The 15,000-nt window shown below is 49.5% G+C and overlaps 1 protein-coding gene across 6 annotated transcripts in view; it reads left to right on the forward strand.

The window, feature by feature from the left end:
- The window catches only part of LOC126569542 (uncharacterized), a 147,743-nt gene that overhangs the window by 64,948 nt on the left and 67,795 nt on the right, over positions 1-15,000 (forward strand). Inside the window, exon 1 of one of the 6 annotated variants that reach the window (XM_050226716.1) lies at positions 11,440-11,672. The exons of the other annotated variants lie outside the window; for them this stretch is intronic. The gene's annotated coding sequence lies outside the window, so the exon portion shown is untranslated. Of the gene's footprint in view, positions 1-11,439; positions 11,673-15,000 lie in introns of those variants that run through there. 6 annotated transcript variants of the gene reach the window in all.

A 15,000-nucleotide genomic window follows, 5' to 3' on the forward strand; every position in this document is an offset into this window, starting at 1 on the left:
GATGTCACCGCTGCTGGTGTTGTCTGATGCAACCGGAAACCAACACACCGCCAGCTCGGGTTATGATTTTCCGTGGGGTTTCCCACCACCAGCCAGCTCCAAACCGTCGCGGTTTTTTCGTCCTACCCTTGAGGTTGACGTTCGAGGTGATTTTAAAAATAGATCCAGCGCATCCAGCGTGACTCGTCCATCTCGCGACGACAGGGCGAGACAGTGCTGATGCTGGGTCTTACGTCCCGCAGTCCACCGGAGCCCCTCTGCTCCCTTACCCGGGACGGTGAAAAACATGACGCGCCGACTGTGGGAAGCATTTCCGATTGCGTTCGCTACGAAGGCCACGAAGGAACGGAGCTCTCGGTCCGGAATAGAGTTTCTAACCGCCCAAATGGACCTGTTACACGCTGATGAATTGTTACAGAATATGATAGAAGTACAATTTTTTTCCTGCTCTAACAAAGGACCTGTCAGGCTTTCCTTTTAAAAATGTTCCCTAAGTATAAATTCATAATGTCAATTTTTAAATGATCGTAAGATGCGCACTTTTGAGAAGAAAAGGCGTAAATTTCGAGAATCTCTCCGAAAAATATTTCTGCTTTACTATTTCTAAGCTACACTTTCTTAATTTTTGGAGTCAATTGGCATCATTTCTTTTTTTTTTTTAATTATTGTGAGCCACGCGACTTGAAAAACATTTAAATTGTTCAATTAACCAGAAAACTAAAGACCAAATACCAGCACACCCTTCGCCTGCTTCGCCAAATGCAAACCTGCAGTGGAGTGCGGTTTGCCAATTCCTTTTCAATTACACGAGAACACTTCATTGTGCTGTTGTGCTGCTGATCGAAATCTGAAACCCACGCTCAACTCATTATAAGCTACATAATTAATTCACGCTGATAGGGAATAAATGCTATCAATTAAAGTATTGCATATCCCCGTAAATATTCTGCGAAAGCAGCTCGCACTTCATTCACCATTTTTCGTGAATAGGGGCTGGATTCCATTAATTCATTCGGTTCAATTGAGTTTGCTTTCGATACCTATCGTTGTAATGAGTTCACCAGTCCACTATGATACGCTCTTCAGCATCCCTGTGGATGATGATATTGATGGGAAGTGCTGCTCTTGTATGCGTATGTAAGGACTTACAATGATCGTTTTCCACTTTCGCGATATCAATCGATTCACAACAATTTTCCAGAAATGAATGCTATACTGGTTCGGAGAAAGGCATTACTAAATAAATCGAATTGCTGTTTTTTCAAAAATTGTAAATTACATTACAAGGACGGACTTTGCATTACAATCCTCTTCATCCAACGAACGTTGAAGTTGTCATCGGAATGACTCAAGTAGTTACCATCTCACTCGTACACGGCCATGCTGTGGATTCTGTGCTGCAATCAAGTGACTGCTTGCGGCACCACCGGTTATCACTATCAACGGTCCTCGCTCATTACCACTAATAGTGAGCGATGGACTCGTCTTTCAATGAAATCTTTCATAAATACTAATGAGCTGCTGCAGAGCCGCACACTCGAGGGCGGAAATTCACTTTGATGCAACTGGGCGCTTGGGCCAGTTGTGCACCGAGTGGGTGGCAGCAGAACATCTCGACATGGTTTTGTGCCCACGAAGCGGGTGCTGCGGCCGGTGGTAACTTCTTCTTGTCGGTTTGTTTCGTCGAACTGAAACGAGAAGACGTAGAGAGACGTAGCAGAGCAAAAACCACTCATCGCAACTAGTCTGTGGTTGGTATTGAGGTGAAGAACCAGGTGGAAAAGAGAGAGAGACAGAGAGAAAGAACAAGAAGAGGCTGGTGCGGAATTGTAATACATTCGTTGTTGGGGTGCGGGATCGTGTGACACACTTTCGCCGACGCTCGATCCACCGGTTGACGATGAAGGAATACGAAATGGAATGCTGAGCAAAAAAAAAAACCGCCGTAGAATGCGATTTTGTCTCCATGTGGTACCGGATCGAACTGCTGTCGGTCAGACCTGTGCGCATGTTCATGTATGGGTTTGTGCTTTACTTCATTTGAATTTGAAGAGAAATTTCTATTTGTCCCATCATGTGGCGCAGATCGTTGCACGGACAGTTCAATGGCCCCGGAGAGCTGCCTGTTTGTGCGGCTTGCGATGTTCTACATTCTGAACCTGAGTTCCTCTTCTTTTCTCAAACGAATAATATTAACATTTTGCGCTCCATTCGGTGGATTTTTGAACCTTTTATAGAAAGACACACGGGCGCACCGTTCTCGATTCGGTCTAAACGATCGCAAACGGGGTTTTCGCAAAACAAATTCGATGAATTATTCGTCGCTTCATTCACTGTCACAATCCGGTTAACTTTTCGGCGCCACCACACCGCACCCCATAATTCAACAAACTGACAGGATTGGCGTGAATTTCTGATCGCTTGCGGGGGTTATGCTTCCTTGCAAACTTTCGTTACGCCAAGAGCGGAGATTCCACCGCTCCAAAACCGTTTCCCAAAAATTCAACTGCAAGCAGTGATAGGAGCAGTGACGCAGGAAGGAAGGAAAGGCAGTGCGTGAGTTACGCGCACCGCGAGAACATAAGCCATGTGCCCGCTGCCCGGAGGCGGCCGTACGCATAATTAATGACGCACTGTCACCTTGGCTGAAACCTTGATTTGTAACGAACCAACGGACAAACGGGCGACTACGCAGCGCAGCGACGAAGGGAGGTTTTGAAGGGTGAAATTTTCCGCCATTTTCCGGCTTAGAGAGAGTATGTTGTTGGGCCAGGTATGCCAAGCGGCACCAGCATTCCTTCGGTGGGCACCCCAAACATTCTAACCGGCGAACGAGCGAGCGATGGAATGGAACGCTCTTTGGAATTAAGAAAATGGCAACAAAATGGAAGGGGGGGGGGAAACTCCAGACCCGACAAGCCAAGAATGTTTACCCAACAGGTGAGCCGCAGCGCCACAACGCGGACGCCCCCTCCGGTTTGCCGTTTTAAACTCTAATCCATTTGCGCCTGAAGGGGTCTCGCGGTGTTCGCGTTTGATGGATGGCTCGCAGTAAATTTCAATTTTCCAAAAATGCGAAAAGCTGCCACTGTGGCTGGTGTTGCTACTGTTGCTGGTGCTACTGCTGTTTGGAGTGTAAATTGTTAAATTCCAACGATCCTTACTTGATTGATAACAACCGAGCGAGACGAATAACCAATCTCTGCCAGCAAACAGAGCCCGCGGAATGCGTTTAGTAGATTAGCAGAGGGTAAGAACTGGAAATTTGCTAAATTGCCAAACAACACAACAGTGAACTTACCTTTTTAAAACGAACCATCGCGTGATTTTCTGTCTTCACGGTTTGGAGAGACATTCACCAATGATTTCTCACATCGAACAGTTGGTTTCCTGAAGCACAGCTTGCTTTGTGCGCACAGCAACCGTCCAGTTGCGGAAGCTTCGATTGCCATAGCAACAGCCGGCAACTGCCACCACGGAGTTCGGAGTAACATAAATCATCGGGATAAAATCGATCAAAGTTCTGACGAGCATGAATCGTGATGATTTATATGATATCGGTTGGTTTTTCCCCGGAGAAAAACTGCCCACACACTGCAGGTAACAACAGCAGCACAATGGTTCGCCATTACTGCAGGACTCGGTCGATTACAGTTTTGTCAGAAACAGGAACCAGAGACCCCGGAATAAACAATCGTTGGCGGAATTGCGCACACTCGGTGGTCAACTGGACCACAAACTAATGGCGACCTGTAACTCATCTTGGTTGGTTAACTAGAAAACGCTGAGAACTCCCAGAACGGGCACGTTGCTCGCTCGTGGAAAGGAAAAGCACATTGGGAAATGATCCATGCCACCGACATGTGCAACGAAAAGGGACGACTGTCGCCGCTCCCCGGGATGTGGAATCAGAAGATTACGACGACGCGTCGGATTAGTAGCCCGGAATGTAGGTCGCCGCCGGAATGTCAAAAGGCCAAAGCCTTTCGGCGGTCTTAACACCGACATGCTCGGGGGCTTTTCCGGCGACCATTCGGCTTTGGGGCTTTGACATTTGACTCTAACAAGGGCGGAAGGGAGTTTCTTCGATTTCGGATCCTTCCTTTTTCCACCTTCCATCGCTGTAACGTGCTCTGGGTGGTCTCCTTTCCCCCTTTTTGGTGGAAAGGTCCGGATTTATACGGGCCATGCTTCTGGACTTTATCGATCGGGAGAATACAGTCGATGAAATGGTCCGGTAAAGGGATGCTTTTTGTGGTCAAATTAATTTAAATGTGTTCCGCATCATCGGCCAGCAGTAGCAGCAGCAGCAGCACACGATGATTACAGTCCAACCGTTCATTCTGCTTTTATTGGCTAAAATTATTAAGAGCCACCTCACTGCAGGGCTGTAAGCGTTGTTAAAAAATGATCGCGCATTCGCGAGAAAATGCGAATATAAATTACAATAAATTAGCTTCTAATTCCCACTCTCTCTCTCCCTCCATCTCTATCTTTCTTTCACTTTCTGCCTCCTTTCCATTCCCTCCACCACATTACCCTGTCTACCACCCCCCCCCCCCCCCCCGGGATTTAGTGCCGCCGGTAAATTATCTAAACGCTCGTAAAATCCAAAATCAAAACAACAGCCAAAGCGAATCGCGAGCGGCAAATGTGGCGTGGCCACCCATCCCGCCGGGGGAATAAATCCAATCGAAACGGGTCCTCCACGCCGGCCCGTTCTCGCTGGGCCGTGCTTAAGAAGCGGCGCAAATAAAAGCTTCTTGGAGTGGCATGGTGAAGTGCGAAGCGAAGGAGTGTTCGCGTTGGAAAACTGAAAGCGAATGAAGTGGTTCTGTCGAGCGTGTCCCAGCCGGTGGTGGTGGTGGTGGTGCTGCGGTGTCACAGAGCTGCTCCCTGGCACAGAATTTATGGGCACTTTCGATATGCTAGCTGGCGTTATGATTGTTACTTGCGAGTCGCATCGTCGTCGACGTCGTCGCCGTCATCGTGAAGGCGCCTTTACTGCTCGCAACGTCGAGCTCAATTCCGTGCGGGTTTATGGTTCATGCCTGTATCGATCTGGTGATGGTTGTGGTGCTGCTGCTGCTGCTGAGTCTGGCAGGCAAAACATATTGCGGAGATTTTCTTTCTTTCCCTCTTTTTTTCTTTTTTGAAAGAAACTCGGAACGAGTGATAACTAATGTGCTCCAATGTTGGTGACATTGGAATGGAGCGAACAAATGGTTGAACATCAATATGTTGGCTTTCAACATGGCTACTGGTTCTAGAGCATTAGCAACGGATCAGTGGCAGCGTTCAACACAACTTTGAAAATCCGTCTCTAGCTTCGCTCTCTAGTCGAGCAATTTCATTCTATTGAGATGCTTTCGAGCATATGTTTCTCGGGGCTTCCGGTGCCACTAGTCACATCATTATCCGTTTCATGCAGCAGTAATTCATTTGAAATGCTTCAGTCATCAGGAAACATATGCGCTCGAAAAGAGTTTTGTAAAAAAAAACTATCCGATCAAACGGTACCACCGCTTGAAGACATCTCGACGAAGTGAAGAAGCTATGAAATGCTTTTTATGCTCCCGAGTCCGTTTGTTTGGGACAAGCGCTATCCCCTTACTGGTTATGAAGAAAAATGCTTTCCCATTCCTCAAATGGAGTAGCAAATTATGATCATTAATCAGGCCAACCCTCCGCACCCGCGATGGCGATGAATTCTCACGCAATGAGTCTCATTAACATTGGCCCAACTGGTCGGACAACTTCTTGTTTTTTTATGATTAAAACCCTTTAACGTGCCACCCATCAACAGCTTGAGCATCGCAACAAGTAGCTCAGAGTTTTTTTTGCTTCGATAACTCATGACCTCACATTCCCGTTGATTCGGTTGAGAAAAAATCAGAATTCCATTAAGGCGAAAAGAAATGCACCTCACATGCTTAAGCCCATGCTCATTTATCATTCGGCATAAGAACGCACCTTCCATTACGTTCGAAGTAAAGTGCGTTTTGCTTACCAAAGTGACAAACTTTAAATTCCTCAAACAAAATGGAACGAAACTTTTCCACCCACTCCATACAAACACACACACCGGGAGTGATAAATTAATATCGCTTTTCCCAATGGCTTTTCCCGAGAATTACCAGTTCAGTCCCTGTGGTGAAAACTGTGAAAAGCGTCTTTACCGATCGATTTCCTGTAGAGTGGTCCAAGATGGCCAACTTTGGTTGACGCTACATGGTCTGCCGTGGATTGGTTCCGGCACCATTCGCGCTTCACTTCAGGAGAGGCTTTTACGTGATGATCGCTTGGTGCCACCAGCGTGGCCGCGAGACCAAAACTTTCCGCCCATGGAACGTGAATGTCACTTTCACACATACACTCACACGGACTCGGCTTGGTCGTGTGTCAAAACTTTTGCCTCCTTTTTCCCATTCACTTCCCTTCCCTACCGCAGTCACTACTGTCAGCTCGTTTTATCTGTCGCTGAAAGTTTCCGTTTTACCACCGGCAGTGCCAATGTCCCTCGGCCGGCACCATCCGGTAGTGTTCCGGTAGCACACCGATGGAGCTGATGAAAGCTCGGTCGGGAACGGAGAAAATGGAACGTTTATTAATAGGATCGCACATTTTGTGTGACTTATCGGGGACCGGTGGGCGGGAGGAGAGCAGAACTCCACTGCTGGCATACTGGCAGGCCTGGGACCCCAAGGATCTGCTTCCTTCTGTGGAGCATGGCTTTAATTGAATGTTCTCGAAGGTGAGTGGTGAGTGTGTTGCCGATGGCAAAGCCCCGTTTCACGATGATGATGGCGGAAAAGTTTAGAAGCCGGGATTTTTCACTTTCTCGCTCTCTACATTGACGTCGGATTCGGTGGCATTTAAATGTTGTCCATTAGGGAATGGTTTTTGGAAATGCGAATTTCAAGTATCACTCTATTCCCTTGAAACTATGTGGCTCGATTACTTTTATTTGCTGTTTGAACATTGAATAATTCTACTTTTGTATTTGTTCCTTTTTTATTTCTGGCGATAAAGCTATTATGTGTGCCTCAAAAGATTTGCTTAAGGTTAAACAACTCAAATGCACCGTTCAAATCGAGAGAAAAGATGATTATTAAACCCCTGAAAGTATGCCATTTTACCGGTTACCTGGCGCCTCCATTATCGGGTTCGGCAACGGATCTACATTATTTGGTATTCCCCGCCACACTGGGTTTTACAATTGCCTTTACTTCTCTGTTGAACGAACACTGCCACGAACGCTGCCAACGATTGGCCTTTAGTAGGAAAAAGCAAATTAAATAAAACCATGCACCTCACGAATTATGTGATGAAATGGCCCCGCGGATAGGTTGATAATTTGATCTACGGTCTGCATGCTAGTATGTATTTGAGAACCCTGAATGAAGCATTTGTACAACGAAAAGTAATGCCTTCTTATATTATCCCTTACTCGATCATTTACTAACAATGCGTCATGCCACAAATTACACAACGAAGAATGTACGAATCGAAGAACGTTAACTATGTCCAACATGCTCTCCCATTTCTGGTGGTTTGGCAATGGGAGATGCCACCACATCTCCACCAGCAACACCAGCTTTCATCAGCCAAAAACCTCCTGCGCAGTATCGGCAGCAATCGGCACGCAAATTATGAACGCTGCTTCCCTTCCCGCAGCTTCCCCTCATCAAATATGTATAATCAATAGACTCGAGCGACGTAAATAATTCCCTCCATAATTGATGCACATCGAATACCGCTGCGGGAATTTGCGGGCGCGCGGACCACCACCGCGGTCCGCATCCAGCATCCAGTGGCTGAATTCCGAAACTTATTATCGATGGTTAGATTGGCACCGACAAATTCCCGTGGCAACGATACATACAGAGAGTCAGACAGGCAGTCCCATTATCGTGGTCATTAAAATTTCATTTCCCGCCCTCGAAAGTATCACCACAACGCGTCTCGGAGAAAGCCTCGTTAGGACACTGGACGAAACGGACCGGGTTTGGTCGTGGAATGGGTGTGGGGGGCGATGGATGACACTCTTCCTGCCAGTGTTATCACCGGGAAGGACCGGAGCGAATGGGGAAGCGATCAGAGGCTCTGGGTCCCGCATAACTTTTACGAGCTCAATCAATTAAGCAACAGCTGCTGGAAACTTTTATTTTCCTTCGAAGGGATAGGAATTTCCATTCACTGCGGGCAATTTTTCATGCAGCTATACTTTTCAATCATCATTTTTTTATCCCCAGTATCCAGCTAGTATCCAGTTTGTATTAGATCCAGCAAGCGATCTCACTCCATGACGATAATCCTGGTTCACTAGCGATGCACATACCCATCACTTGAAAAGGTCATTATTTGCAAACCTACGGTGCCCGCGGACGTACTAATCAGTGCTCCAAGGTACGTCGCAAGCACGACTGGTACCGGAACTGCCGGTAGACCGTGTTGGTCACCACAACCCAACCGGATGTAGACCTCTGCTGACTGGTTGGCTGGTAGAGCGCTCCACTCTGGTCCTGTAATTTAATATGGGAATTGCGGTCCTTAAAACCTGCGTCACACCAGAAATGGTGGCCCGGATTTCAGGTTTTGTGGTTAGCTGCATTTTGAACATCCGGCGTCCGATAGCCTCCTCGTTGGCATTGTTTTAGGGGGTGAGCACTTTTAAGGCTGCCTCAGCCAGCGGATTAGAGACCATCGACTCCCGGACGTTTTTAAACCATCGAGCGAGCTAATGTGAGGATATTATTGTTGTTTGTTCTACCAACCTCTGTACCTAATGCGAATGAAAAGAAAAACAATAAGAACCCCTTAAACTCCACCTTGGGAATACTTCTTGGTTACATGTTTATCTTCACACATACACCCATAGAGAGAGGGGCACACAACAGCACCTCTCGATTCAAGCACACACTCATACCAATAGACGGAGCCACTTTAAACGGGCGCATTGTTCTGCCGCTGCTTCTTGGCGACTTGACGGTGCCTGCAATTGTTTCTGGCATCTCTACAATTACCTTTCCATCAAGATGTGTGAACCAACGCCACTCGGCCATCTCAAGCGGTCGTTCGAGATGCTCACCATCACCGTGGAACGGCACTCGGGTGTGTACCGGTCCTGGCTGGCCATTGTTGCCAGCGAAAGAAAGGACTAAATTATCAACACTTGAATGGTTCAATTCTCCGCCGGTGAATGAGCTGGCTGACTGGCTGGCTGGCTCGCAATGCATCCAAAGTCATTCCATGAGACTTTTTGCTTGGTTTGCTGCACCACCGTTTGCACCACTACCACAAGAGCACCAGCGCCAGGAGTGGAGCAGTGAGTTTCGATGGAAAATATCGACCCACGGCATCCTACGATTTGCGGTTCGTACTGCCACTACCCTCCGGCTAAAGGCAAACCTGCCTGGTTTCCGGGAGCAACCTCAGCAACCTCTCCCCGAGTCTTCGCCGCGTCCAACGTAAACAATGCGCACCATGCACGCTGGGAAAATCCGCAAAAAGCCGGATTTTCACTCCAGTTAGTACGGGAATAATGAATCCCGGTGCCATCCGTCCACCAGTCCCAGCCCTAGTCCCAGCATCATCATCATCATTGTTGGAAATGTTATTCCAACGTAATGAAAATGAAAATTAGACACAATTTGTTGGTTGATACTGGTTTCGCTCGAAACCACAAATTTAGTGTCTTCTTTACTTTTTGATCTACAATTTTGCACCGGACGCCGTATCAGTCGCGCGCGCTGTTTTTATCCTGTTTTTTGGCCTCTCGGCTCTCTCTCTTCGTTCGCGATTCTCTCTTCCCTAACGGTTGTAACGCCTCTACAGCGTAACGACTATAGCTTTTTGCCTCGCGGGTTCCTACGCTTTATGGCATTTTTGACATTTCCACCTCCCAGTGATGTCCTTCTAACACCACGATCTTTTTGCGTAGGAGCCACTGTGAGTTCTGCTATCTATCTCACTTATTCCTACATCTCTACTGGTCCTACTACCTTCTTCTATTCCTGCTTTTGTTGTTTACTTAACTACCGCGTGGCCGTATGTCGAGTTTCGTGACCGGCCTATCGTATTTCTTTTCTTCGCGGTTTGTACGCGCGCGCGTCGTAACTGTCCGTCACTATCTTTTTTCGGTCACTTCGGTTACTCGGCCTTTCGGCTACTCGCCGCGCGGGAACGTGTGATCAACGACGATCACGATTTCGCCTAATTCTAGTGGATTCACCGATTCGAACCACTTCGTTCGTTTTGCTAGTGTAGGTAAATATACACGCACCCACATCGCCCAGGACTGTTTTGCGTAATTTTGTGCTGCTTTCCAGGATGACTGCACAGCGGCTTCCGCATCATCGGATATCGCTGGCGGCGTGCTCCCGTTAGAGCTGCCAAGGACGATACGATTCAGGGTTATGGTGGAGCTGTCCTCGACATCCAGTAGCAGGTAAATCAACGTCCTGAAAGTAACCATAAGAAATTGAATCATTTTTAAGAGGATGTGCATTACAACAGCCAGTGAACATTTGGCGAGGCGTATGAGCACATCGCTGCAGTTGCCAAGGAACGTTGCGATCGGCGAATTACAGCTCCACATCACATTGGGTCTGCCGCTAAACTCTCGTGCAGTGCCAGTACGCTTCACACTGCGATCGCTGCCTATCTTCGTCGCGCACTTCCTTAAGCCGGGCCAAGTTTGATCTTCTCCGGACGAGTAACGGCGTTGATCATCGGGCGGTTTGGTGGTGGCGTCAGTTAGGCAGGAATCATCGCGAATGCTGCGGATCGTCGGTGGTGTCGTCGCTGCCGGGAGTACTCCATCTGGCGCTGGCATCCGGGTTGGTTCTTCACGGTCGCGCAATGACTGAATAATCGTGAGTTTACTTTCGCGGTCACTTTCGCGTTCCTCATTCGAAGCACTGTTCACTCTTTTCAGTGCCGGTGCGCTACGATCTTTCACATAAGAACTCAGAACGGCTGGAGATGACGGACTGGACGAATTGGACATGCTTGACGAGCTGGACGATGATATCGAAGAGATGCTGCTGCTGCTAATCGACAATGATGTATCGGAACTGCTGCTCAAGGTGTGCGCCCGTTGGCGTTTGTTGTCATCGTCCATCAGCATTTGGCTAGGTGATTCCATACATTTGGAACACTCGTCGGCCAGGTTACCGTTGGACACGGCATCATTTCCTTCCGACTCGACTGTTCCTGCGTTTGCCTCGTATGTGGGCTGGCTTTCGGTGAGCAAGGATAGGCTGCGGAGTGGGCCGTGTATCGTCCAACCCAGCCGTGATCTCACCGCAATTGGCTCACCTATTTGTCCTTCCCTGTGTTCCAGGCCGTTGATCAGATGGCAGTGATCGGCACCGATCAATAACCGAGGAACTGCGTTGCGGTAGGACGTGGCTGGTAGGCCCTTTAAGTGCTGGAAGTGCCGTCCCATGCTGCGAACGCACATCGTTTGTGTTGGGAGCGACAGTTTCTTGATGGTGTGGACTTTTGTGAGCCTGTAAGCATTCGACGAGTCAGCCGCTCCAACCAACACGCAATCAATCTGTAATGAGTCTGATTCTTCTCGCGTGGTGTCACCCGTCCAGCTCAGACATATGGGACGCGGCGTGCCTTCGAGTTCCAGCTCATTGAGCAGGTCGTGGTCCAAGAAGGTACGGGTCGACCCTTCGTCCATCAGCGCGACGGTCTGGATGGAGCGGTTTTTTCCGTACAGCGTAATCGGCGCATACCTAAGCAGCGCGTCGCCGTCATTGCGTGTGTAGTGTAATGCTAGGCAGCTCCTAGATTGTGTGGTGCCGTGTTCCGTCGTGTTGTGGAAGCTGCTTGGTGTGGGTGGTCGCTGGAGGTCGGCGTCGTTACGTTGCCGAGTGATCTGTGTGTTTTCGCGATCTCCCTCGTGCTCGGGTGTGTGACTTGTGCGCGTGTGCTCGTTGCAGTGATAGTGATCATGGAGCAATCGGTGATGCTTCTTCGCGCATCCTTTTACGCCGCAGCCATTGTTGCGGCAGTTTCCACGGTGCAGCCGGAGGCAATTTCGGCAGAGATCGCCGTCTTTCACGATTTGGTGTCGCATCGCTGGATCCATGTCGCTGAAGCGCCGGCACTCATTCAGTGATGAACATCCCTCATCACATGCTAGGCAGTGCCGTTTTGATACTCCATGCGTGCCTACGCATATCTTTTTCGGTGAGGGCTGCCTTGTCGTCTCCTTCTGTCGTTGGGCCTCATTTGTCAGACGACTCGGAAACGAAGGGGAAATCTCGCCACTCACGGCATCGGCCAACTCGCTGATCCACTCTCCGAACTTCAGGAGAGTCACTGGCGCCATGTTTTGTTTTCGCAGCGCCCAATCTAGCCGCATTGTCGCTGGCAGCTTACCGGTGAGCTCCTTTAGCAGCGTAACATTGCACTCGTACTCTTTAAGGCCGGTTATGCGTATGGTGGCGCAAAGATTTCGCACCGCCGATCCGTATTCAACGATTGTTTCGAGGCGCTCCGCTCGAGGTGGTGGTAGACTTCGGATTTTTTCCACCATGGCATCGACGATCAGGTCCGGCCTTCCGAAGCGAATGCGGAGCGTTCGCAGCGTCTCCTGAAGGCCGCCTGGTAGCAGCAGCAAGTGCTCTACCGCATCGTATGCTGGTCCTCGCAGTGCATCCGCCAGCCGGATTAAATTTTCCTCCTCCGAATATCCACAGAGGGTCGTGGATGCTTCGAATCTCGCGATGAACATCGGCCATTGTCGCGCGTCGCCGTTAAACTTCGGAATATTCTCCTTGCGCGTTAGTTCTCTCGCCGATCTTTGGGCTTGGGTGAGCCACATAGTGCCCGATGCACTCTGGCACGGCAGCGCTGTCTGTGATAGTGGCTGCCTAGCGTAACCAAATCCATCATCCTCCGTCGCGGCACCGAATGCACCATAACTCGTGCCCATACCGTTTCTCTGGTCCAGCGGCTCACGCCACCGGGTGTAGTCGGGATGCTGGTGGCCGGTAAAGTCAGTTGTGCGTGCCGTTTCCTGCCTCGATGGCCCTGCTTCTACCGTTGGTTGGGTGGCCCGGGCAGCATTGTCCAATGCGTGCCGGGCGGATTGTAGCGGGTGGATCGCCGACGAACTGGCTCCCATCCGCCATTCTGGTGGCGTTCTCTCGTCGCCATGGTTACGCGTTCGCGCGTCGCCATGGTTGCACGGGAGCGTCGGCCTCTCCTCAGGGTCAACGTTCTCGGGTAGAGACGCGCTTCGTCCATTTCTAGTTGTACCGAACGCGCCGCTCGGTCCGGGACCGTACGTCGCATCTAACGATTGCATCCACTGGTGTTCTGCCACGGGTTGGTGGTTTACTTGGCTTGCTCGGCCAAGATTTTGGTCGAAGTTTGATGCAAGACGACCATCTTGCCTTGCCGGTTCGATGACCGGGGCGTTCAGCCCGGAGGCCATCGCGGCTGGCCATTCTGGCTCCCTTCCCGCGTGATGGCGATATTCGCTCTCGCGAGGGAGCGTCGACCCTCTTCTAGGGTCCTCCGTGAAGGTAACCTTCCGTTCTTCTTTCATCCTCAACTCGAGCTCCTTGGCTCGGATCTCTAGTTCTCGGCGTTCGAGATCGATTTTGGCCCTCTCGATCGCGAGCCATTGTGCCTCTAGCGAGACTTCGGCTTGGCCGGCATTTCTCACGCCGACGGGCCGGATCTCGCCTACTGCTTGGCCATTTTGCGCGCCGATAGGCTGGTCCTCGATGCCGACTCCTGCTATCGAACGATTCTCGTCGTTTTCGGTCGCCGTGTCCGTAGACGACGACGACGACGAGTTCACCGACGGTTGTCGCCCTTCCGCTTGTCCTCTTCTTGGCGATGTCACGGCTGCAGCGGGCTCCATCTCCTGACGTCACTCGTGGTGGATTGAGACGAAGTCACCGTCACAATCTCGCGAACAAACACATTTCCGGACACTTCGCGGTTGGTGCAGCACTCTTTCCTGGCTTCACTTACTGAACGTGGAATGTTGTCCACAATCGAAGTAATAAATTTGTGGAAATGTTGGAAATGTTATTCCAACGTAATGAAAATGAAAATTAGACACAATTTGTTGGTTGATACTGGTTTCGCTCGAAACCACAAATTTAGTGTCTTCTTTACTTTTTGATCTACAATTTTGCACCGGACGCCGTATCAGTCGCGCGCGCTGTTTTTATCCTGTTTTTTGGCCTCTCGGCTCTCTCTCTTCGTTCGCGATTCTCTCTTCCCTAACGGTTGTAACGCCTCTACAGCGTAACGACTATAGCTTTTTGCCTCGCGGGTTCCTACGCTTTATGGCATTTTTGACAATCATCATCATCATCATCGCATAGCATCACCGCCACTCATTATTACCGTCGCGAGATATGGTTTTTCATTTCTTTTCCCTTTTCCTCTCTTTCGCTCGTTCACTCTTTCCGTCCCTTGGTTTTGGGGCCGCGCCAATGATGCGGAGCAGTTTGCTGTGGCGCACGCTACAAAGGATGTTTGCTTTGGGCAAGGATTGAGCGCACCGAGCGATCGAAGCAGGCCAACCGACGGAACGGAAATGACAAAGTAAGCGACGCGCGGATCGGACTGTCAGTAGTAAGAGCGAGAAAGAGAGAGAGAGAGGGAAAAGGCTGGCTTAAAATCAGGTCAAATGTGAAATATGATCCTTCCGTAATTGGTTTGCCCGATCCGCCATTGTGGGGTGGCCCATCTTAGGGTGGCTATTGCTTGGCGTTCCGATGCCTTCGCTGCTCTCATAAACGAGCTAGAAATCCCATTCTTTCGTCTCTCTTTTTTGGTCACTAGGATTCAACGCGCGAGATCGATTGTGGAATGCATTTCATTATTTCTTTCATCAATGCACCCCCGGAAGGGTTGATAGCGTCATGTTATTCTTTTCATACAGACCACCAATGAATGGAACAAAAGCAGCACCGGTCAAGGGCATTTACAGCTGGCCAACGGAAACAACACAGA

The sequence above is a fragment of the Anopheles aquasalis genome, chromosome 2 (assembly GCF_943734665.1).
Source record: "Anopheles aquasalis chromosome 2, idAnoAquaMG_Q_19, whole genome shotgun sequence".
NCBI classification, from domain to species: Eukaryota; Metazoa; Arthropoda; class Insecta; order Diptera; family Culicidae; genus Anopheles; species Anopheles aquasalis.